The following is a 23025-nucleotide window of genomic DNA, read 5'->3' as shown; positions in this document are numbered from 1 at the left end:
TTTCTTACTGTAAACATTGCTGCCATCAGCAGCTCTGCCTGTGCTTCCCGGGGTTGTGTGAGATTTCTCCAGGAGGGGCACCGAGATGCAGAATTGCTTGGCTATTTCCAGCAATATTTGTCAGATTGCTAAGGTGAATCTCCAGTTCCCAACAGCTCTACATGGAAGTTTTCATTTCCCCATTTTAGCTAACACTGGACCTTATCAGAGTTGTAGATTTTTGCCAGTCCAGTGGGTATATTGTTTACATTTGCATTGTTGTTTTAATTTGCATATGTCTGATTATTAGTGAGGTTGGCTATTCAGGTTTCCTTTCTGTAACGTGAACACTCATTGCACGCACTCGTGTGTATGTGTGTGTGTGTGTGTGTGTGTGTGCGCGCGCGCTCTCTCTTTTGGGTTGTCTTTTCTTGTTTACTTGTTGGTGTTCTTTATGTATTCTGGCTACAATTCTTTGTTATATGTGGTGCCATTATCTCCTCCTAGTCTGTCATTGTCACTTTTCCCTCTGTCCTTGTGTCCTCTGACCTGGTTTTGCTTCATGCCAATGTTTGAATGAGGGCAGAATGATGCTTCCCCACCATCTGAGCGGCTGGGCTCAGAATGTCAGCTTCTATATCAGGGAGAAAACCCGAAATCCCTTTAGCTGCTGCCCCTGGAGGTGGGCAGAGCAGAATTCCTTCCCTTCTCCCCACCTCCTCCATCTTTCTGAATCTAGGTGTGCTGGTTTCCCAGGGCTGCTGTGAGAGATTAACTCAGCCTGGTGGCTTAGAACAACAGACATTTATTTTTCCACAGTCAGGAGGCCAGAAACCCAAAATCAAAGTGCTGGCAGGGTCGTTTCTTCTGGAGGCTCTGAGGGAGGATTTGGTCCATGCCTCTCTCTTAGTGTCTGTGGCTGCTGGCAACGCTCAGAGACACAGAGCTCCAGGCTCTGCTTCCTTTTTCACACGGCCTTCCCTTCTGTGCGACTCTGTGTCTCCTCCTTACCCTAAATCCAGGATAATCTCACATCGAGATCCTTAATTTAATTACATCTGCAAAGACCCTGCTTCTACGTAGGGTCACATTCACACGCACTGGGAACTAGGACATGGACATATATTTTTGGACTGTTCAACCCACTACGTTAGGCAAACTCCATGAATCCCAGGGAGCAGCTAGCTAACAGCAGGGTGTCTGTGCTCATGTGTGAGTGTGTGTGGGGTGCAGTGCTGGGAGGGTGTAGAGGAGGAAGAGTACTTTCCGAGAGAGGTGTGTATTCTGGGAGGTACCATTCCCCCAGACAGAAAGAGCTGTACTTGTTGGGCATGTAGGTTGTCGGATTCACAGTCCCCGAAGACAGGTGGTGGGAATAAAGGAATACCCTTGGGTGAGCAGGTAGAAGCCATGCAGCGCCTTGGAAGTGGCTGACAACTGGTCCCTTGTGGTGGAGCTGAGCAGGTGAGTGTACCCCTGCAGAAGTGGGCAGGACAGAGCCAAGGGCGGGCTGCTCTGTCCCTTCTCAGATGTTAAACTTTGCAGGTTCTGCCCTTTTGAAGATAAGTAAAGGGAAAACAAATAGGACCCACTGAGAAAATAGAACAGAACCAAGGAGAAAGAATGGCACTGCTGACCCTCATTATTTGTGGAGTTCATATTTGCCACGTTACTCACTAAACTATTCATGACCCCCAAAGCAAGACTCGTGGTCCTTTCCCAGTGACCGTGGGCTGAGCAGGGCAGCTAGGAACCTGGGTCAGCCATGTGCACGACCCCAGCTGAGGGGGAGCCGGGCCAGGCTCTGCCCTCTTGTTTCAGCTCGGAGTGTTTTCTGAACTTCCGTGCTTTTTCTTGATGATGTCACTGTTTAAAATGGCCCCACGTGTGTGGCTCTGTCTAATGTCCCAAGGCACAAGAGGCTGTGATGTGCCTCACGGAGAAAAAAAACATGCGTGTTAGATAGGCTTCCCTCAGGCATGAGTTAGGCTGCTGTTGGCCATGACTTCCATGCAAGTGAAGCAGCAGTGTGTGTAAAATAAGGTGTCTTTAAACAGGAACACACGTAAAACAAGGTTCAGTATTGATCGATGTGTGAAGATGTGACCAGAGGCTTGCAGGAGCCTAACTCTATATTTCTCTTAGGAGCAATGGTTCAGAATTTGCTAATAGAGTGTCCCCAGCAGCCTTATCTATATACTATATATATAAAAGCCTAAGTGACCGAACGACCAAACAACCGGTAGACCAGTCACTATGACACACACTGACCACCAGGGGGCAGACGCTAAACTCAGGAGCTGCCCCCTGGTGGTCAGTGTGCTCCCACAGCCAACCTCCCAAGACCTTTCCCCCCAACCAGCCAACCTCTTGCATCCCCAATTGGCCCTGATCGGCCCCAATTGCTGGCCAGGCTGAGGGACCCCACCTGTGCACAAATTTGTGTACTGGGCTTCTAGTAGACTATAACTGCCATGAATAATGAGAACCAACGGAATCTGAAAGAGCCCACCCTGGAGATGATTGCACCATAAGATCCAGGAGCGAGTGCCCGGAAATTGGCACCCTCAAATGGCAAGAAGATGATTTCTATGTGCAAGCAAAGCCAGCATGCTCCTCAGGGGAGGACAGTCTGAGATTAGAAGGCCTCGGGATAAGATGGAAGTGGAGATGGAAAATAGGGAAGGATTACAAGGAAACGAAAAAGTTAATTGCAGGATCAAAATCCATACGGCACACAGTGAGGAGCAGAAAATGCGTCCAACACTAGATTCTTTAATTAGCTATAATGTGAAATATGTATGATTTGGTTATTAAGATACTGTGCCTTATTTATTAACTTAAAAGGAGTAAGGAAAAAAGCAGGATTTAAAATAGCATGAGCAGTCCTAGCTGGTTTCGCTCAGTGGATAGAGCGTCGCCTGTGGACTGAAGGGTTCCTGATTCAATTCCGGTCGAGGGCACATGCCCAGGGTTGCAGGCTCGATCCCCAGTGTGGGGTATGCAAGAGGCAGCCGATCAGTGATTCTCTCTCATCATTGATGTTTCTCACTCTCCCTCTCCCTGTCTGAAATCAATAAAAAAAACTTAATAAAATAAAATAGCATGAGCATATGATGTTTTTAATTCCTTTTCTCTTTTAAGTACTTGCTTACTTAGAAAAAGGCCTGGATGACTGTATTAAGGTATTTAAGGTGGGATAGATGTTACTTTTTAGTATTCGACATGCTTATGCTACTGTAGTGTTTGATTTTGTGCAAAAAATTGTATTAACTTGAGTTAAAAATATTAAAGTAGGGGTACAGAAAACAAGGCACTGTCAGTGTGGACTGTTGGTACACTCCCTCCTCTGTTCTCCAGTAGCTCCTGGTCCTCTCTGGCTGGCAGCACTTACTCACCTGTGTCTGTGGCCATCTCCCTCCTCAGGCTGTGAAGCCAGCCTTTGTATTTCTAAAACCTGCCGTGTGTGTGAGATGCTCAGGGCATTCTTCCTGTGAGGAGAAGTGGTGGAGGTGGGGCCCCCTGCCTGGGCTTGCGCCTCGCCCCCATCCTTCTGTTCCTGGGTCTGCCTCAACTCCTCTCCATCCTCCAGCCCAGCTTCTTAAGGGTGGGAACTGTGACACAGGCGAGGGGCCAGCGGAAGTGGGAGAAGGACGCACTAAGGCACGTGAGCTCATTCGTTCAGGTGGATCAGAAGGTGTGTTGACACGGATTCAGGAAGCTCAAGGCTTTTGAGAAAACCTCTGCGTTTGGATGGGAGTGTAGGAGGTGGAGGCAGTTCTGTGGGGTTCTGCAAAGATCCATTCTGTTGGTGTCGGCTTAGCACATCTCCCCGGGGTCGGGCTGGGGTACACAGGCATCTCTCTGAGCAGTTAGACGGGTTCCTTCCCAGCGCTTAAGTTGGGGAGAGAAAGCCACATCTCTGCTGAGACTGTCCTTGTCCATGAGTTCCTGGAGCTGGATAGATCCCGCTGAGATCCGGAGAGTTTGCTAAATGCTCTCAATGCTCCCACGCCTGTGCTGGAGTCCATTTAAACCCAGCTTCGCAGACACCACAGGAGGCCTCAGAAGGCAAGGAGGCAGGCGGAGCGAGCTCTTTGCACTAAGTCATCTTTCCCAGGGCCCGTGATACCTGGCTCTGGCATTCTCTGAGTTCACAGCCCCCAGGAGGCCCCCAGAGGCTCTGGGCAGCCTTGGATGGGCTGCTGCCTCTCGCCCTGGTGCGAGGGAGAGAGACTGGGGGCGAATAGGAGTGAGGTCCTCCCCGTCTCCTAGGCCTCAGAGGAAGGGACCCAGTCTCCCTCTCTGTGAGCGTCTGGAGCATTTTCCTCTCAGAAACAAGGCAAACACGAGCGATAGGGTGGAGGCCCCGGAGGCAGTGCGGGTGGCCCTTCCTTCAGCCTCCGCATTCGTTTCTCCGGGGCAGAGTGTGGGAGCTGTTAGAGGCCCGGAAAGCCGCCCGTGGGTCTCCGCGTCTTGGTTCACGGTGCTGGCGCGGGCTCTGTTGTTCTTGGAGAAGAGGCTGCGAGCTTCTCAGATCCTGGTCCACACAGGCAAGTGGCTCAGCAGAACCCAGACGACGAGCAGGTGCTCCCGGGCCAGGCAGGCGGTGCGGCGTCTCGGGCAGAGCCTTCGTGGGGTGGGGAAGCAGCCCCCAGTTTTGACCACCCCCCCTTCCCCCCGCCACTAGCTGGGTGGCCTTCGCCAGCTCTCACTTCACGGGCCTCAGCTGCCCATCTTTTGCTCAGAAGGTCAAGCAGAGGTCCCTGGAGTGTCTGCCAGCCTTTGAGTGTGTGAACCACGGAGGAGCGGCTGCGACGGCGGGGGCTTCCTCCCGGGCCCCTCCCCGCGGCCCCCTTTCTCTTCCACGTCTCACGGACTCACCCCTATTTTGTTTCCGAAGTTGAAATCCCAGGCCTTTCTGTGAGCTGAGGAAGAGGGTGTTTGCTTCAGCTTGAAAACAGGGCCAGAGAACACTGCCATCCATCACGTCCTCATTGTCACGTTAGAAGGTCCCAGAAGGTCAGCTTCCAATTGCCTCCGGGGACAGAGTCCTGTTTGTGTGGCCTGGGGACCGCCTTTCCCAGAGACAGTGGCGCAATGCCCCCCTCCTCCCCGGAGGAGGCGATAGAAATGGATTGTTCTGAAGGTCCACAGAAGCAGGCGTTCGGAGGATATGATGCTGCATTAAAGGACAAGGACGGGATAGGAATATTTTTGAGTGCTGAGCGCATCCCATCTATTTTATTTATCGCCGATGGAGTACATTTTGTCTGCTTTCTGGAAGGATTTGTGGCCGGGGTGCAAGGGGTGGCTTTTGATATGAAAATGTGTATTGTGGCTCCGTGAATGGGGTGTGGGAAGGGGCAGAGATGGCCCCCACTTGCTGGAGGAGGGGCCTCGGTGCGGGTCCAGCCCAGCTGGAGCGGCCCGGGGAAGCGGCGAGGTGTGAAAGGGTGCTTTTAGGAAAGTCTGGATCAGACATGATGTTATAGGAAAAAATGCAGCGTCTGAGGAAACTGCGCATGAATAGAGAGAAAGCCGAGAAACGGGCAGGGAGGCAGAGGACATAAAACAGATTGTCATCGGGAGCCGGAGCGGGGCGGCTGCGCCGGGGGGAAGGCAGAGGCTCCTGCTCCCGAGGGGAGGCCGAGCGGGGGCTGCAGCCCTTGCGGAGTGGCTGGGGGGCCAAGGCCAAGAGTCAGGCCCGTGCGTTTCTGCAGCGTGAGGACAGACGGAGCCTCAGACAGAGCCATTGCCCCTTGGTCTGCGCCAGGGAGAAGCCTTGCCTGTGCGGGGCTGTGCCCGCTCACCTTGACCCCCAGACCTTCGGGGTGGGTGGCAGCGTCCACAGCGGGGAAGGGAGCCACCTGTCCGGACACTTTGGGAAGGCCTGGGAGGCCGCGGACCTGCCCCGTTGCCTCTCTGTGCTGCAGGGAAGGGCAGGTGCCACCTCTCAGGCTGCAGGCAGTTTCCAGCGGCGGGCGCTTGGGAGTGTGGCCCACACTGCCCGCCTCTCATCCAGGCTCTGCCCCTGGCCAAGTGCCCGGGGGCACAGAATTCTTTGTGCCTCAGTTTCCTCACCTGTAAAAAGGGGGTTAAGCCCTATCCGGTTTGGGTCAGTGGATAGAGCGTCGGCCTGTGGACTAAAGGGTCCAGGGTTCAATTCCGGTCAAGGGCACGCGCCCAGGTGGTGGGCTCCATCTCCAGTAGGGGGCGTGCAGGAGGCAGCTGATCAATGATCTCTCTCATCATTGATGTTTCTTCTCTCTCTCTCTCTCCCTCCCTATCCCTTCCTCTTTGAAATCAATAAAAATACATTAAAAAATAACTTAAAAAAATAAAAGGGGATTAATGTCAGTGCCTACCTCAAAGGGATATGAGGACTAAGTTAATTCTCTTTTTTAATGCCAATATATTATTTATTGCCCAAACAGAATTTATTGTCTTTTAACTTTCCCAGCTAACATCAATAGAGTTTAATGTACCCTTCTGAGTTTATCTCATTTTCAAATCAGTGTTACTGGGTTTGACATTTCCTCATGAACCAGTGATGCTTATGCAATTAAAATTACTTTGATTACTAAAATGTTCTTTGCTAGACATCTCTGTGAGTTGATTTAAAAACATAAATAGCCCTGGCCGGTGTGGTTTAGTTGGTTGAATGTTGTCCCATGCACCAAAAGGTCGCTGGTTCGATCCCTGGTCAGGTGCGTACTGGAGGCAATGGAGCGATATTTCTCTCTCTCTCTCTCTCTCTCTCTCTCTCTCTCTCTCTCTCTCTATCTCCCTCTCTCCCCCCTCCCCCTCTCCTTCTCACCCTAAAATCAATTTAAAAACATTAGCAAATAAAATCAAGAGAACTTTCTAGTTTGTCCTGGGATTGTAGTAAACAAAATTCGTGAAACAGCTCCCTGGCCAGGGTGGCTCCCAGTAGGCTGGCGGAGGCCAGAGCTGGCCTCCCGAGCCTTGTTTCTCATGGGGGCTCCACAGGCCTGGGGTTCGGTGGAGAGTGAGCACCCTGGTGGCATTGGTGGTGGTGTGGGGGGTGTTCACAGCCTTTGCAGGGCTCTGGCCAAGGGGTTCATTCTCAGCAAGCATTCGTTTGGATGGTCCTGACCTGGAATGACTTGTCATGCGGTAGCAGGAGCTCTGCAAGTACCAGAGTCCTCCGGGGCTCCCACAAGTCTGTAGCTCCACCTCCTCCCATTCTCACCCCAGACCGGACTGGGGGCGGGGAGGGGAGGGGGGGAGGGCGGGGGGGGGGCTCTATGTTTCACTTCTTGAGGAGCTGCCAGTCAGGTTCCCAAAGTGGCGGCACCATCTGACGTTTCCCACCAGGAGCGCCCGAGGGCTCCACTTCCCCCGTCCTCACCAGCACTGGTTAGTATTTGCCTCTTTTGAGTCCAGACACTCTGCTAGGCCCGGCTCTGGTGTGCATTTCCCTGGCGGCTAGTGGTGGTAAGCCCCTTCTCATGGGCTTATTGGCCACTTGTGTATCTTCTTCGGAGGCATGTCTGTTCAGATGTCCGTCTATTTAAGTTGGTGAGCTAGTTCTCCGTCGTGCTTGGAAGAAGGCCTTGCACGTGGGGAGCTACTGTTTGGGAGAGTCCCCAGGACTTGCCTGCCCGACTTCTCACCTACCTGAGCGAAGGAAATGGGGGGCACTGCATGAATGACCAGGCATGCAGAGCTGGTGGCGTTATGTTCCCCTCAAATACTTCCCCACTCGGGAGAGGCTGGAACCACAGGCCAAATACCCACCGGACTGTTTGTGTTTCTTGCCCCAAGTCCCTGTGGTGGGACCTGGATTCTGCTCACCCACAAGCCCCTGCGCGGCTGCTGCGGGGGTGGGGGTGGCGGGGTGGGCTGGCACACGCAGTGTCTTGGGGGCTGCCTCAGGACGTCCCAGGTCCTGCCCTCCAACCCCCTCCGGGAGCCTCCTCCAGGGCTGCTGTCCCTGCGCCTGCGTCACCCCGAGTTGTTTTGTACCAGCCGCTGGCGCTCAGGTGGCTCTTTGGCTCAGCATAAGCTTTCCTTTTCATTTTCTTTTTGCTTAAAAACACTCAGGTTTTCCCAGAGTCGATTAGTCCTTGGTGATGACTGATCAAAGGTTTGGGTTGGCCTCAGCATTTCAAGCGTAGCAGGTCCTCAAAGAACGAAAGTTGTTTTGTTCAACATCGTTATGACATTGGGGAAAAAAAAATGATGCCCGGGACACTGTGTGGAGTTTGCATGTTCTTCCCGTGTCTGCGTGGAAAATTAGGATGCAAGGGTCCCGATGGACACATTGGGCAGATAGCTGATGTCCTAATTAAAATTCCCCGGAGGGACGAGCCGGTCATACAGGCCTGGGTCCGGACAGCGGCTTGGTAATGACCCCACTGGTAGTGATAAAACTCCTGTCTCCTCCCAACCGAGGGCTTTCTCCCTCTCTTCCTAGAGGCCCTTTCTGTTCAGGTTCTGCTCCCTGTGGCCACCCTTTGCTGCTTTCCCCCCTGAACTTCCCTGGCTGCTCCCTGCCTCGCCTCGCTGTGCAGGGGGTAGGTAATTTCTCCTTCCACAGTACAGTATCTGGCAGCGGCGCCGCCTCCTATTTTTTATTTCCTCCCCCATCTTCTCTGTTAATCCGCGCCTGCTGGAAGCGTGCTTCCTCTGCGATTTCCCCGCTCGGCTCAGGCGCTGCGTTCTCTCGGGGACCCTCGGCATTTCTGTGCATACCTATGCTTATTGATATTCTGGCTCTGGGAGCATCGTGCTTGCTCGCCTGCGCGCTGCGGGGGCTCTGCTGCCTTCCCACGCCTCTGCACCCGTGGGGAACATGGTCTGCAGCACCCCCGATCTGGTCGGCCGCACCGGGGCCCGGCCCAGGGTGGTAACTCTGGTCAGTAGCATGCTTTTCCCTGGGCACAGAGCAGCTGCCCTCCCACTTCCACAAAACAGCCGCCCTCCACCTCCCAGGCTTTTCCTCTCCCCCCCAGCCCCCCGCAATCGCACCTCCTTCTTTAAACCAGTCCTCTTGTTGCCATTTCCAGGCCTCTCAATGTTTCATCACCCCCCCACACACACACACACCCGACACCCTCCAATTTGTCAGGGACCCTCTTCTTTTTTATAAATATAATTTTATTGATTTCAGAGAGGAAGGGAGAGGGAGAGAGAGATAGAAACATCAATGATGAGAGAGAATCATTGATCGGTTGCCTCCTGCAGGCCCCCTACTGGGGATCGAGCCCGCAACCTGGGCCTGTGCCCTTGACCAGCATCGAACCCAGGACCCTTCAGTCCATAGGCCGACGCTCTATCCACTGAGCCAAACCAGCCAGGGCCAGGACCCTCTTCTTGATGTGGGAAAGGTGGACTGTGTCCCCGTCAGTGCTAAGGGGGAGTATGACCTTTCTCAGTTGTAGGCATTTGGGGGTCTACAGGGTTAGTTTCAGAATTACACTTTTTTTTTTTTTTAGCATCATAACTAGCAAGTGGTGACTTGGGTGGGAGGTGCTGGGGGTCGGGCAATGGCTTTAATTTCCCCATGGTACTCCTCACCAGATGATGGGGTTGCTGTGCCCTAGAGCATGTGAGTGGGTCTCGGGAGTGTAACATACTGAGAAGTGAGCATGTTGTCAAGGCATAACCCCAGACTCTAATCTTGTGCTTTTGTTTCCAGTTAAACTTCTTTATTGTTTCATTTCTCATGTTACAAAGGCAGTGCCTGTTAGTGGTAGGAAAATCTATATATATAAAAAGCCAGCGATTGTAATGCTGGGGCGGCCAGCCCATCGCCCACAGCCCCTCCCCACGGCCGGCCCTGTCCTCAATCGGCCCCCCCACCCCAGTTGGGGGCAGGGCCCGCCGGCCAATCACCCGTGAACCCTCCCCTCAGCTGGCATGGCCCGATTGGGCCGATCAGGGCGGGCTGGCTGGCCAACCTCCCGCTGTCTCCTTCCCCACGCCCCGCCCCCCCCCCCACAGGCCTGGCCCTGATCCGCACCAATTGGGGCCAGGCTGGCCAGACAGCCCCCCTCCCCGCTGCACGAATTCGTGCACTGGGCCTCTAGTTAGAAGATAATAGACTAGAGGGGAAAAAGAAAATGCAAGTAACAGTGAATTCCTCCCAGCCAAGTGATACCTAGAGTCTCTGTCGCCTCGTAGGTCTTTCTCCACGTGTGTGTGTCTGTTGTGCGTGCAGTCACACTGCATTTTACATGGTATATTTTTGTCTTCTGTCCATGTTGAATCGTCTGCTAACCTGTGGTTTTGTGTGGCTGTGTAGGATTGCATCTGTGGATCTACATGCCTCCGTCAGACATTTAAACTTGCCGGCTGGGCTGTGCTTGGATGTTTGCATTCTAAGCTTTGCTGTGTTGAATATCCTTCTAAGTGGATCTTTATGCCATTCTCAGATAAATCCCTAGGATGTGGGGTTGCTAGGTCAAAGAATAAGCACATGTTTAAGACTTTGGATACACATTGATTATTGCTGTCCCCAGAATGCTTATCCTTGTTTCTTTGTATGTATCGGGCATTAGTTACTCTAAACAATATTGGCCAACTTGGAAGACAAAAAGTGGCATTTGGTTATTTTAACTTGTATGTCTTTGAAAACTATCAAGGAAGATTGAACATTTTTGTGAGTTTCTATTTTGTATATTACCTTTTTGGGTATTGATACATTTTTTTTAGTAAGAGCTCATCTCTTTTTCTTCTTCTTCTTCTCCATTTTATTTATTTTTTGTTAATCCTTACATGAAGATATTTTTTCCAATGCTTTTTCAGAGAGAGTGAAAGGAAGGGAGGGACCTGGGAGTGGGAGTGGCGAGGGAGGGAAAGAGAGAGACAGAGAAAAACAGAGACATCCATGTGAGACACATCGACTGGTTGCCTCCCACATATGCCCGGACCTGGCCTTGGGGTGGGGAGCGAACCTGAAACCTAGGTACGTGCCCTTGACAGGGAATCGAATCCGAGACCCTTCGGTGCACAAGTTGATGCTCTAACCACTGAGCACACTGGACAGGGCCCACTTTTTTTCTTTTTTTTTTTTATTGATTTTTTACAGAAAGGAAGAGAGAGGGATAGAGAGTTAGAAACATCGATGATAGAGGAACATCGATCAGCTGCCTCCTGCACAACCCCCACTGGGGATGTGCCCACAACCAAGTTACATGCCCTTGACCGGAATCGAACCTGGGACCTTTCAGTCCGCAGGCCGACGCTCTATCCACTGAGCCAAACCGGTTTCGGCCACTTTTTTTCTTAATGAACTCTTTATATATTAAAGATTGTAACTTTCTGCCCATCTTCTGTCTTACAGATATTTCTCTCAGGTGTTATTGATTTTTATTATTATTTAAAATTTTAAATGTGTGTGCTTTTTTTACATAGACAGCTTGAAATTGTCATCTATCCAGATATATGTTTTACAATATTTGCTTTTGGTGTCATCCTGTAGCAAGGCCTTCTCAGCCCCAAGATTCTATAAATATTTACTTACAGTTTCGTCTAGTAATTTTTGCAGTTTCGCTTTTCACATGTAAACACTTAATCTGTCTGAAGTATCTTGGTAGAAGGTACGAAAGTAAAATGTAACCATGACACCACTTATTACTCAGTCTGTCCTCTTCTGCCCAATTTCCCCCTCAGTTTGTGAAGTAAATAGGTCTCACTTTAGGCATTCTGTTTGGCTAAATCCTCTCTCTATTCTCATGTCAGTTCGCACTGTTTTGATTCTTGTGGCCGATGACACACTGTCAGGCTCCGGGAGGCGTTGCGAACGGCACAGCACACGCCAGAGCGAAGGGCTGTTTGCGGTGTCGATCCAAGTCGCTGTGTATGTTACAGTCGCTGCCCGCCCTGGTGAGAGTAAATAGTCTATTTTTTTCGGCTTTTCTTCAGGGGTCCTGAGTATAATGGCTTTGTCATTTGCACCAGCGAGTGCTCAGGTCTCTTCATAAGTGTTTGCCTTGTCCCCTGCCCCGAGCCTTGCACCGTGCCCGGTGCCCAGGAAAGGCAGGTCGGTGTCAGCCCAGGCCCCTCAGGCAGGTCTGTGTCAGTTCCACGGCCAAGTCTTCATCACATCCGTTTTTCTTAAAAACCAGCAGCCCCCCCCTGCTGACTCATGTTCTTGACTGCTAGACGCTTTTCTTCCCTAGTTGGGTGTGCCGGGCACCGTCCTGGCTTTTTCCCTCCTGATGGGGGATCGGGGTGGAAATGTGGTGGAGGACCTGGAGGCCAGCGAGTCAGGGATGCTGCTTCCCCACTCCCGTCGCTGGGCTGTTGCCATGACAGTGGGTCGGACAGACACGTCCTCCCTGTGCCTCCTCCCTCCAGCTTCTCTCTGACTCCACTTCCTGAACTCAGAGGGAGCGTGTGGGTGGGCAGCCTGCTGGGTGGTCTGCCCAGGCTCCAAGGCAGCCTCGGCCACTCCCAGGGCCTAAGAGGGGCCTGGCGGCCCTCAGACCACACTCAGCCATGCTTTCTTTTCCAGCGATGGCTTCGATGATAGTGACGATGAGGACGAGCCCGTGACAACCAGGGAGTAGCTGACGATACCGTGGAAACCGTGCAGGGTCTCCTGTTCACAGACTGTAGTGACATTCCCGAGCACCTGCCTGCTTTGTGCCCTGTGCGATAGTAGATGCTGTGGGCCGTTAGAAGAAACTTCCTGTCCAGTGCGCGCCCTCATTCTGTCAGCCCAGGCCAGAATCCAGGCTCAGCTCCCAGACCCTGGGACCTGACTCCCTCCGTTTGAACCCTGACTGTGCCCCTACTGTGATACCTGGACCAGTGACTGAACTTTTCTGTGCCTCGGTTTCCTCACTGTCGAATGGGAATGATGCTTCCCTGGGCTGTTGCAAGGATTAAAGAGTTCGTATAGCCGAAACCGGTTTGGCTCAGTGGATAGAGTGTTGGCCTGCGGACTGAAGGGTCCCAGGTTCGATTCCGGTCAAGGGCATGTACATTGGTTGCGGGCACATCCCCGGTTGGGGGTGTGCAGGAGGCAGCTGGTCGATGTTTCTCTCTCATCAATGTTTCTAGCTCTCTGTCCCTCTCCCTTCCTCTCTGTAAAAAATCAATAAAATATATTTAAAAAAAAAAAAAAGAGTTCGTATATACACTGAGTGGCCAGATTATTATGATCTCTGAACGCATAATAATCTGGCCACTCAGTGTATGTGTGTGTGTGTGTGTGTGTGTGTGTGTGTGTGTGTGTGTATAGCCCGGTGCATGAATTCATGCATGGGTGTGGCTGGCCTGCCTGCTGGTCAAACTCCTGGTTGAGGGGACAATTTGCATATTAGCCTTTTATTATATAGGCTATACACTGAGTGGCCAGATTACTACGCGTTCAGAGATCATAATAATCTGGCCACTCAGTGTATAAGCATGACAGTGCCTGGCCCATGTGGATTTGCAGTTATTATTATTATTGTTGCTGTTGTTGTTGGGTATGTGCCTGTCTTCCCTATGGTTCCAGCAAACCCCAAGCTCCATGAGAGTCTTCTGTCCTTGTTTGTATTCACCGCTGCACAACCTTCACAGACCTGACACCCAGTCAGTTCGTTGCTGACAATACGAATGTGAATGATCATTATCCCCTGTTGTGCTGGGCTCTTGGACCCGGGACCTGACCTGATCTTCAGAAGCGTGTACAGTCGGTGTGACGTTGGCCTTACAGATGACAAAGCCAGAGCTCCGGGGTCTAGGAGGCTCGCCAAAGGCTGCCAGCCCACAGGCGCCCAGGCCACAGTCACCCCCAGTCCGCCTGACCCCAAAGCTGAGTCAGGACGAATGGATGACGACGAATGGGGTGGGGACAAGGGAGATGATCTGAAAGAATACGAGAACACTATGGCATGTAAGGCATTCAATAGGGCCCATCGGTGTGGGTGCCATGGAGAGGAAGGGCTGACGGGCAGCCAGGCAGGGAGACGAGTGGATTTCACGTTTGGTTTGGGAAGGAAATGAAAGCCGCTTGGCACGTGGAGGGGCTTAGACACTCACCGCAGCCTCCAGGTGGCTCTGCCTGCCCCTCTGGCTTGCCTGGCGCAGGGGCCCAGAGCCTGGGGGAGGGTTCCTGGAGGAGGAGGGCTTGGGTCCCGCTCCTACCACTGGCAGGAGGGCTGCGGTCAGAGGGCACAGCGGGTGCCACGGGATGCAAGCACCCGCGGAACATCCCGGCACACCGGGAGGCGTGGCCTCGAGAGCATCCCCTGCGGAGGGCCACAGATGCCGGCGGGAGGGGCTGGCGCTTAGACAGTGGATCCTTTCACCTGGGGGATGGGGCTGTGCAGCAGGCTGCCCTGTGTCCTGTGTCCATCCTGAAGAAGGGGACTGGGGGAAGGCAGCCACGGGTGGGGCAGGTGGGAGGGTGAAGGCTGGTCGGGGGCGGGGGGCGCAGAGAGGCAGGCAGGGGCTAGATGTGGGAGGGCAGAGATGGGGTATGGGTTTTATTCCACGTGCAAAGGGAAAATGAGGGGTGTGTTGAGCCGAGGCATATGATACTGTCTGCATTTTCGTAAGGTCAGCCTGGCTGCTCTGTGGGAGGACCTGGGAGTTTCCAGCTCAGAGACGATGGAGGCCTGGGTGTGGATGGGATGACGGCGAGGAGCTGGGGAGTGGGAGGTGGTGCCCCTAGAACTTGGTGGGCTACTTGTGGAAACAAAAGTTAAGAAGTGACCCTGAGTTCTTCCCAAGGGGCTGTAGGACGCCGAAGCTTGGTGCCACTTGGAGGACACGGGTGAAGGGTGAGAGCCGTGGCGGCTGTGTGCTGGGCGAGCCTGTGTAGGCTGGAGGGTGGCACGCTCAGAGGGGGTGGCAGAGGCAGAGGAGAAGGACCAGGCTCTGTTGCCTGATTTCCTTGGTTGCACTTGGCCTCTGCTGGGCACTCTTGGCCTTAAAAACCACCTTGTGCTCAGAGGGCCAGAGAGGCAGGTACCACGAGCCTGAGCCCGGCCCTGGGGAATGGTGGGAAATCTCCTGAGAACACGAGCCGTCACCAGTGATTTCATCACTGAGACAGGAGTGGCCCAGGTGGGGTTAATCTTCCTAGGAATTAGGAAAGAAATGTCAGGTTCATCTGAAGGTATCCTAGGCGACCATGGCCTCTGTGGTCTGGGAGCCGGAGCTTCTGGTCCAACCTACCCCCCTCCAGAACCTTCCTGCGGGTCACCAGTGACATGGGAGGGTGCTGAAGGAGGGCCCGTGGGCCTGGTGCTCCTGGCATCAGCCTGGGACTGAGGGGCCCCGCAGGAGGGAGGTGGAGGTGGCTCCCTGCCTGCCATCTGTCCCCCGTGCACAGCGGAGGGAGTGCCCCTCACCCCCGCCCCCCCTTCAGACCCCCCGTTTTTAGACTAATGTGCTTCATCTAAACCTGGATGTTTTCCTTGGATTCCGTTATTGGGAGGAGGAAGGACGCAGGGTCCTGGACGTGGCTGTCCCTTTGGTATATTACCAGGGAGTCCCCTCAAGGCCTCTAGCATGTTTCATACCTGCCCCATTTGAAGGGCTGCCTGGATCAAGTTCACCTACACCGAGCGCAGTCGTGACCAAAATCGGCACCTTCCTGGAATTTCCAGGCACTGAGAACAGAAAGAAAGGGTCCCCAGAGCTAAAGAAAAAAAAATCCCATTTGACGTTCATCCGAGGTGCTATGGAACAGAAGAAAGAGAATTTAAAAATGAACCAAGGGGCCTGCAGCCCCGTCTTGGACGCTACCCCGAGTGACCGGGCCAGGCCCTCCTCCCTCCGCTTGCAAAACCGGGGGCTGGCTCTCATCTCCGGGCCCCTTTCGGCAGTAACACTATCCCGCACAGCGCCCGCGTTCATTACCTGCTCCAGCAAAAAAGCGAGGGCCGAGATTAACACCCTCAGCCACGTCTTTGCAGAGCTCAGACCTGAGGAAATTGGAAAACACTCCAGCCAGCGTGGAGTTGGGTTTACAGCGTGTTCGCTGGAGACGCCAGCGGGCCTCATTAAAAGGCACTTTATCTGGAAGGCCCCAGGAGCGGCCGTGCGAGGGAAGAGCCGTGGGAGTGGAGGCGGACGCGCGCTGCCTGGTGCAGGGGAAGAATGCCGAGCTTCGGCGGCTGCGCCTCTGGTCTGACTGCTGCCCCTCACCAGACACCTTCGTGTCCCCGATCGCTTTTCCCCTCCGGGAGGAAACATTCCGGTGGAGCGCCAGCATTCAGAGCGACCTGGTGAATTCCATCACCACTGAGGTGCTTCCGAGCCTAAGGTTTGCTAACAGGGAAAAGCAAACGAAATCAGGAATTCCCCCAAAGCATTCCCGCTCAGCACCTGCCCCGAACCTTGGCCTGTGTTTGCCACGCCGCCCCCTCCCACGCTGCAGGCTTCGATGTTCATTTGCAGCCAGTAACTAGTGAGCCACCCCAACGGCCTGGTCGACATCGGTTCCAGAAATGCGAACCTTAGAGAAATGTGCATCTCAGGATTGATGAAATCTCGTTCAACAAAGAGTCTGAAAACTGTGACCCCTCTGGGCCAGCGGTTGTGTCTACGCCTCCCCCGGTGGCCCGGCGGCTCGGGCCTGGGGTCGGGAAGAAGGTATCTATTTGGGAGCAGGCCCTTGGGGTGCCGGTGCTGACGCTCTGGAAGAGATGTCTGTCCCTGGAAGCCATCGCGGGCTCGCTCTGACACCGCGATGGGAGCCTGGTGACTCCAGGGCCCGGCTGGTCTGGTCGGTGGCCGTCTCTCCTGTTTTCTACCTGATGTGAGTTAGCTGGCGAGTTTGGATTTGTCACCCGTGGGAGGCAGGTGATGGGGTGGGAAGGGCAGAGCCTTCGGGATGGGTCGGACAGGGGTTTCCTCCAGCTCTGTCATTCCCACAGGTCAGGCCTTCACGCGCTTGTCCCCTGGGCTATAAGATGGGGGTAACCCTGAGCACTAAGGGAGGTGGAGGGAGACCCTGTCCTTCCCTCTCCTAGGTGCTGGGGAGGCGATCAGAGACCCAGAGCCTGTCCTCCAGGAGTTTCAGTCTTGCTTGGCGATCTTTCTCCAAAGCTGTGGCTGGTTGAGCAGCCGCCCAGCAGGGGACCACTCCCACTGGCTCCCCTCAAACTCAAGCAGACCTGTTCCCCCTCTGGGTTTCCTCTTTGGTCCCTGACATCCCTTGGACCCTAAATACCTCAGGGCATTCCCCTTCTTCACAGGCTGGTGTACAACCTCACCCCGGGGCTGCCAAGGACACCTCCAGTGGGGCTCCTCCTCTTTCCCCCCTTGCCCCACCCTGATTCCCGCCCTCAGCCCACACCTGAATGGCCCACAGGCTCCATACTGTCCTCCCAAGTTTGCAAGGCCTTGTGGCACCATGGCTGTCCTTATCTACTACCATGAGCATCGTAACCCACTATCGTAGTGTCTTGACGCTGTGTTCTGTCATTAATATCGAGGCTGGGCTTGCTGATATCCATCGGGGAGCTTTCTGTGCCCTCCCTCGGCCTGGGGCTGGGTCGTGTCCCTCCTCTGTCCCTGCCCTAACTTCCTGTCCGTGTTGCAGTTAGGGTCTCCTGGCTACTCCTCCAGACTGGCAGGCACGCTCTCTCCTCAGGGCCTTTGCGCTGGCTGTTCCTTCTCCTGAAATGTCCTTCCCTGGTATGTCTGCGTGGCTCACACCTACACTTCTTTAGGTCTTTACTCACAGGCCACCTACTCCACGAGGCCTCCATGATCCCCCTTTTAAAAACCACACTTCTCTCTGACACCCGGGACCCCTCTCCTCTCTCCTGCTTATTGTTCTTCCTGACACTGTCATCCTCTCACAGGCCAGACGGCTTCTTTTGTGCCTTGTTGATCGTCTGTCTTCCGTGTCTGGCCACAGGGACTTTGGCCTGTTTGTTTGCTGCCGAGTCCTCTGTGCCTGGCACAGTGCCTGGTGTGTAGCTTTCAGTAGATATTTACTGAATGAATGAATGAATGAATGAATAAAGTGCATGTACCCCATTTTTAAATGGTCCATTCTGGCCTCTCCTCCACTGGACCCTGGCCTCCTGGCAGGCAGGGCCGTGTGCTGTTGGTCTTTGTTTGGCCACAGTATTTCCTGGGTTCCTTTTTGATGAACGGATGTTGTCTCGGCCTCTGTCTAAATTCTCTCAGTAGAAATCTGAGCATGCCCTTGGGCCTTTGAAAGGCTAGCTTTCTGGGTGGTTTCTCTACAGCACCCACTTATCCCTTTATCACCTGCCCATGTACCCGCTTTTCCCCTCTCTCTCAGCCCCTTGTGCTCGCATTCCGGGCTCATTATTCCCTCACTTTGTCCACTAGCACGCCATGTGCTTTCAGGAACGTTACCCAGTCCCACTCCACGCCTTTTTCCTGCTGTCCCACCGGCCAGGAGTGCCCTCGCCCTTGGCCTCCTGGAAAGCTCCTAGGCATCCCTCACTTGCGTTGAACCCTTCTTCCCTGTGCACACCCCGCATGCCCCCCCTCCCTTTAGCAGGGCTAACCCCCAGATCATGCCTACCTTCTGCGCTAGTATATGAACGTTTCAAGCCAGCCACCACATCCTGTGCCCTTTGTGCCCCTGGCCGAGTGCAGTTAGCTTTTGGCATGGAGCTGACCTGCACGTTTATCAGATGAATCAGCAGGTCTAATACAAAGCTCCCTTTGACGGAGGTCTGAATGAGTGTGGCCCAGCCTGACTCCTGGAGCCTTTTAAATGCCATTGGTTAAGGGCTCTGGCCAAGCCCCTGCACCGACTGACTGCACGTGCTCACAGCCTGATAGGACTTCTTCCTCCCCTGCAACTGCTGACCACATGCTCACTACAGAGCCATGCCGACTCCTCCCAGGCCCTGGGCAACTGCTTAGTCCCCTCCCTGTCCGCTCCGGGTCCTCTGAGAGGGCCTTCTCCAGTGGGGAGTCTGGAGGCCACGGCTAATTGCCTCCTCTGGAGGCCTCTGGGGAGGCAGGTGCAGGGCGCTGGCAGGCGGCTCCAGGTGTTTCTCCTCGCCCGACTTGTCCTCCTGAGGGGAAGTCTGGCTGCTGTCCCCCGTCCCCCCCGCCCCCGCTCAGCTGTGGCCCGAGGCCAGCTGCCCTCCTGAGGACGCGCTGCAGAAGGAACAGGGCCGCCCAGCCGGGGCAGGGCCCTCCTCCTCCCTGTGCCCCGGGGTTTGGCTGTGTGTGACCCTGCGCCTTCGGTGTGCGCAGCAGGTTTTGTCTGGACCTGTAGTGACCACGGGGTGTGAGCTGGGGTCCTTGCATCGTTGTCGTCGGAGTTGGAAAGCACGTGGCCGCCGTGGCCTGGAGTCTGTGCAGGGCCTTCCTGGTGGCTGTGTGCAAGTCCCACTAACACAGACATGGGGCTCTCCCTGACATCTGGGCCCCTTTGTTCCGGGGCTGATAACACTCTCCTCGTGCCCGCCGACGACTGGTTTCTTGCCAGTTCCTCCTTAGTGATAACTGGGTGAATCACCCTCCCCCCAAGTTCCTAGCACTTCTGGGGGTGCAGCCGCCTCTTCCTCAGACCAGTCTCTGTGGATCTTACTGGAATGACAAAGGCTGGCTTATCAGGGAGTCTTACTCCTTGTGTGTTACTATCACGGGGAACTTGAAAAGCTGCTCAGCCAGGACCTCACTTGGACTCATTAATCAGATCGATCGGTTTCCCTTCTGGGGGCAGGAAACCCTGTTTTTCTTCTTAAAGCTTTCCGGTGGGTTTACTGAGCCGCAGGCATGGAGAACCCGGAGGGTAGACGATGGCGCTGCCGTTAAAACCAGGTCGTCCCTCTGCGCAGCCGGTGCTCTCAGGGAAGAGAACCAGGTCGTCCCTTTGGCGCACGGATGCCCACGCTCACTGTCCTGCCGGGCCGGGCCGCGCCGGGTGCGGAGTGAGTGTGCAGCCAGCCCCTGCATCACGGCGCGCAGGGGTGAGCCTGCGGCCTGGGCTCTTTTTCGTGGTGGCTGCTTGCTAGGCATTTGCAGACCTGAAATGAACCTCGCCAGGCCACTCAATTTTGGGTCCTGGGAGAGGTGAGCAGACTTGTCCCAGGACTTGATGGTCTAGTTTGGGAGGCCTGTCCCTGGGCCCCAGACCCAGAGGGTCTGAATGAACACCCCATCTACATGCCTCCAGCCCTTCCAACCCCCATTACTCTCAACCAAACCCTCTGAACGCTCTCCCCGAACGCTCATCCGCTCCAGGGACCCAGTGAGACACAGTGTCCCCAACTCCTGACTCTCCCAGGCCCACCCTCTGCTTCCCGTCCCGACTCCTCCACTCCATCTTTGTCCACCTTTGCCAGGTCTTTGCATCTCCCCCTGATCGGGTCTTTCCTCGTGGAAAGTGTGTGAGATCAGCTGCCATCTGGGTCTGAAAGGGCCCCGCCCCCAGCACACCTGTGCCTACCTCGGGGCCTGTGTCCAGCTGCAGCCCCTGACGCAGCCTTCCCCGCCGGCCCCGCTGTGCTGATGTCACCCTCACGCAAGGCTGCTTCTTGCTCTGAGCCTTGCACACCCTGCTCACTGTTCTTGGAAGACTCAAGTTCTTCTCCTGCTCCGGCCGGGTTGGCTCATTAGCCGCTCTCAGGGGTCAACGAGGTGGTCCTTTGTGACCATCAGCCTCTTGCCTGACCCTGGAGCAGAGGATGGGTTAACTCCCACGTTCCCCGGAGCCCGCCGATTCCTCCTGAATCGTAAGGAGCCCTGGCGTGTGGCTTCGGGTGGTGTTCGCGGAGCCCGTTCTTTCTGCAGAGACTGGACTCGGACTTCTGGCGCCATCGTGTCATCTGCAGATTGAGGTTCTGGAGTGGCTGCAGCGGAGCCCTTGCCCGTAGGTCACCCCCCGCTTCCAGCGTTCACAGGGCATTGCACTGGCTTTGCTTTTGGGAGACGAGCGTTCCAGGCCTGGGCCCACCCGTGCCAGACGGAGTGTAACTGAGTATTGGCTGAGCCCGGACCACACTCAGAGGGCACTTCCCGCCGAAACACGCGCCGTGTCATAGCCCCGTGCAAACACGTGTGCACTCGCACATGGCCCCTGTCCTCCTCGCTTCCTGCTGCGAATGCTGAGCCCATTTCTCACATTTTCCTGGTGCACCAAACCAGGCTGCTTTCTGGCATCTTTCTAGAGTCAGTTCTCACTGAGGAGAAGCTGGCCCAGGCCACGGAAGGGGCAGCTCTCCCTGGAAGGAGTAGGCGGGAAGTTTTCCCTCACCAGGCCAGCGAGAGAGCACTCGCCTCCGTTCTCAGTCTACCCAACCAAACCGACATTTATTTTACTCTGAACTAGTTACAAGGATAATAACACAGCTCAGAGGACAGTGTGGTGACTGCCTATGTGTCCCCCTCCAGCTTTATCAGATTGCACCATTATGCCCTTCTTTTTGCTTCATCTTTTCTTTCCGTTTCCTTCCTTCCTTCCTTCCTTCCTTCCTTCCTTCCTTCCTTCCTTCCTTCCTTCCTTCCTTCCTTTTTCTCTCTCTCTTTCTTTCTTTCTTTCTTTCTTTCTTTCTTTCTTTCTTTCTTTCTTTCTTTCTTTCTTCCTTTCTCCCTTCCTTCCTTCCTTCCTTCCTTCCTTCCTTCCTTCCTTCCTTCCTTCCCTCTTCCTCCTCCTTCTTCTTCTCCCCCCCTCCTCCTCCTCCTCCTTCTCTTCTTCCTCCTTCTCCTCCTCCTCCTCCTTCTTCTGAAATTTGACCTCTAAGAAGCCTCACCCTCATCCCCACCTCGGTCTTGCACAGTGGGAAGTGCAGTGTGGAGAGAGGGAAAGGACCTGGGAACCATGGTCAAACCTTCCCTCTAGTCGCGCCACATGCTCCTTATGGAATTTAGGGTTTTTCTGCAATGGGACCCCCTGTTCCTCCAGCTTTTCTTTCCCTGCTCTTCCCTGCCCTGCTTCTTACTCGTGGGCAGAAAGTGGGTGGAGTGAGGGCAGAGGGAGGCCCCATCTGTTTAGTATCTAAAAGGAATGTATATAGATGGTAAGAAAAAAATAAAGTTACTCCTCATTCAGGCTGACTCTCTGCTTCAGAGCTCAGGAGAGAGGGGCTGATGGTCTAAATTCCCATGTTTTTCTCTATTTTCCTCTGCCGGGAATGCCTTTCTCCCTCCCCCAGACACCGTCTTCTCTCTATTTTTGAGGCCCTGGCTCAGGTGACACCTCCTCTGTGAAGGTTTCTGTCAGCCCCATCAGAAGTGGCCTCTGCCTTTTCTAAACCTCCTTGCCCATGATCGGTGCCTGGGATTGAGTTCCGTCCATGCTTTGTCCCGCCCTCCCACGAGACAGTAAATTCCCAGAGGCCACTGACTGAGTCTCCTGTTTATATTCATATCCCCCACTCCCTTTCCCAGGTCAGTGGGCATGAAGATTTGGTGAGTGAATGAATGAGTGAATGAATGAATGAATGAATGAATACACGGAGTGTCCTATTGCTGGGGCAGCCATGTCTCTACTAGTAAGAGTTGGCCGGCATTTGGGGGGTTCCCAGGCTGGACCTGGAGCTGCCTCTGTGTCTGGTTTGGGGAAGGAGGTAGTGTTTCAGGATGCCCAGGCCAGTGGCTGTGTCCCTGCTGTGGGGCGGGCCCCACCGACGTCCCCTAGTCTTCCTAGAGAACAGTGAGCCCCAGGACAGACTCCAGGCCCCTCCCCAGCCAGCCTCCCTCACTCCCACAGTGAGGCCAGCCGCCTCTAGAAGCCACAAGGCCTGCCGTTTGCAGGAATCCCGGTGTGTTTTTTCCCGTTGAGTGACTTTAAATCGTCTTTAAAATGATTGCTCAACTTGAAAACCCCTGCCGGCGGTGTCTGCGGTGGTTTGGATCGTGCTCCGCATTTCATTCCTTTCCCCAAATTGTTCATTATTTCATTTGCATAAATTTCAGTGGTGAGATACTGCCCCAGGCCCAGGAAGCTCAAATAGACCTCGTAATGGGGCAGCAGAGATGAGGGGCAGACTCCGTCTGGCCGAGGGTGTGTGCCTGTGATTTTCTCAGCTCTGTCCTCCGCAAGGCGGCTGGCAGGGGCGGCTGAAAGGCAGGCAAGATGGCACTGCTTCTAGCAGGCACAAGACCCTGCCCGCCTGGCCCTGGCCTTGA

The 23025-nt window shown here is 54.4% G+C and overlaps 1 protein-coding gene and 1 pseudogene across 2 annotated transcripts in view; one reads left to right on the top strand and one right to left on the bottom strand.

Moving 5' to 3' along the window:
* The window catches only part of NTN1 (netrin 1), a 180556-nt gene that overhangs the window by 75124 nt on the left and 82407 nt on the right, over positions 1-23025 (top strand). The window lies entirely within an intron of this gene.
* The window catches only part of LOC103296950 (multiple coagulation factor deficiency protein 2 homolog), a 29173-nt pseudogene that overhangs the window by 972 nt on the left and 5176 nt on the right, over positions 1-23025 (bottom strand).

Source organism: Eptesicus fuscus, chromosome 20 (assembly GCF_027574615.1).
Source record: "Eptesicus fuscus isolate TK198812 chromosome 20, DD_ASM_mEF_20220401, whole genome shotgun sequence".
In the NCBI taxonomy this organism is placed as follows: Eukaryota; Metazoa; Chordata; class Mammalia; order Chiroptera; family Vespertilionidae; genus Eptesicus; species Eptesicus fuscus.
Note: the sequence above shows the minus strand (reverse complement) of the source record. Positions and strands in the feature narration are given on the sequence as shown.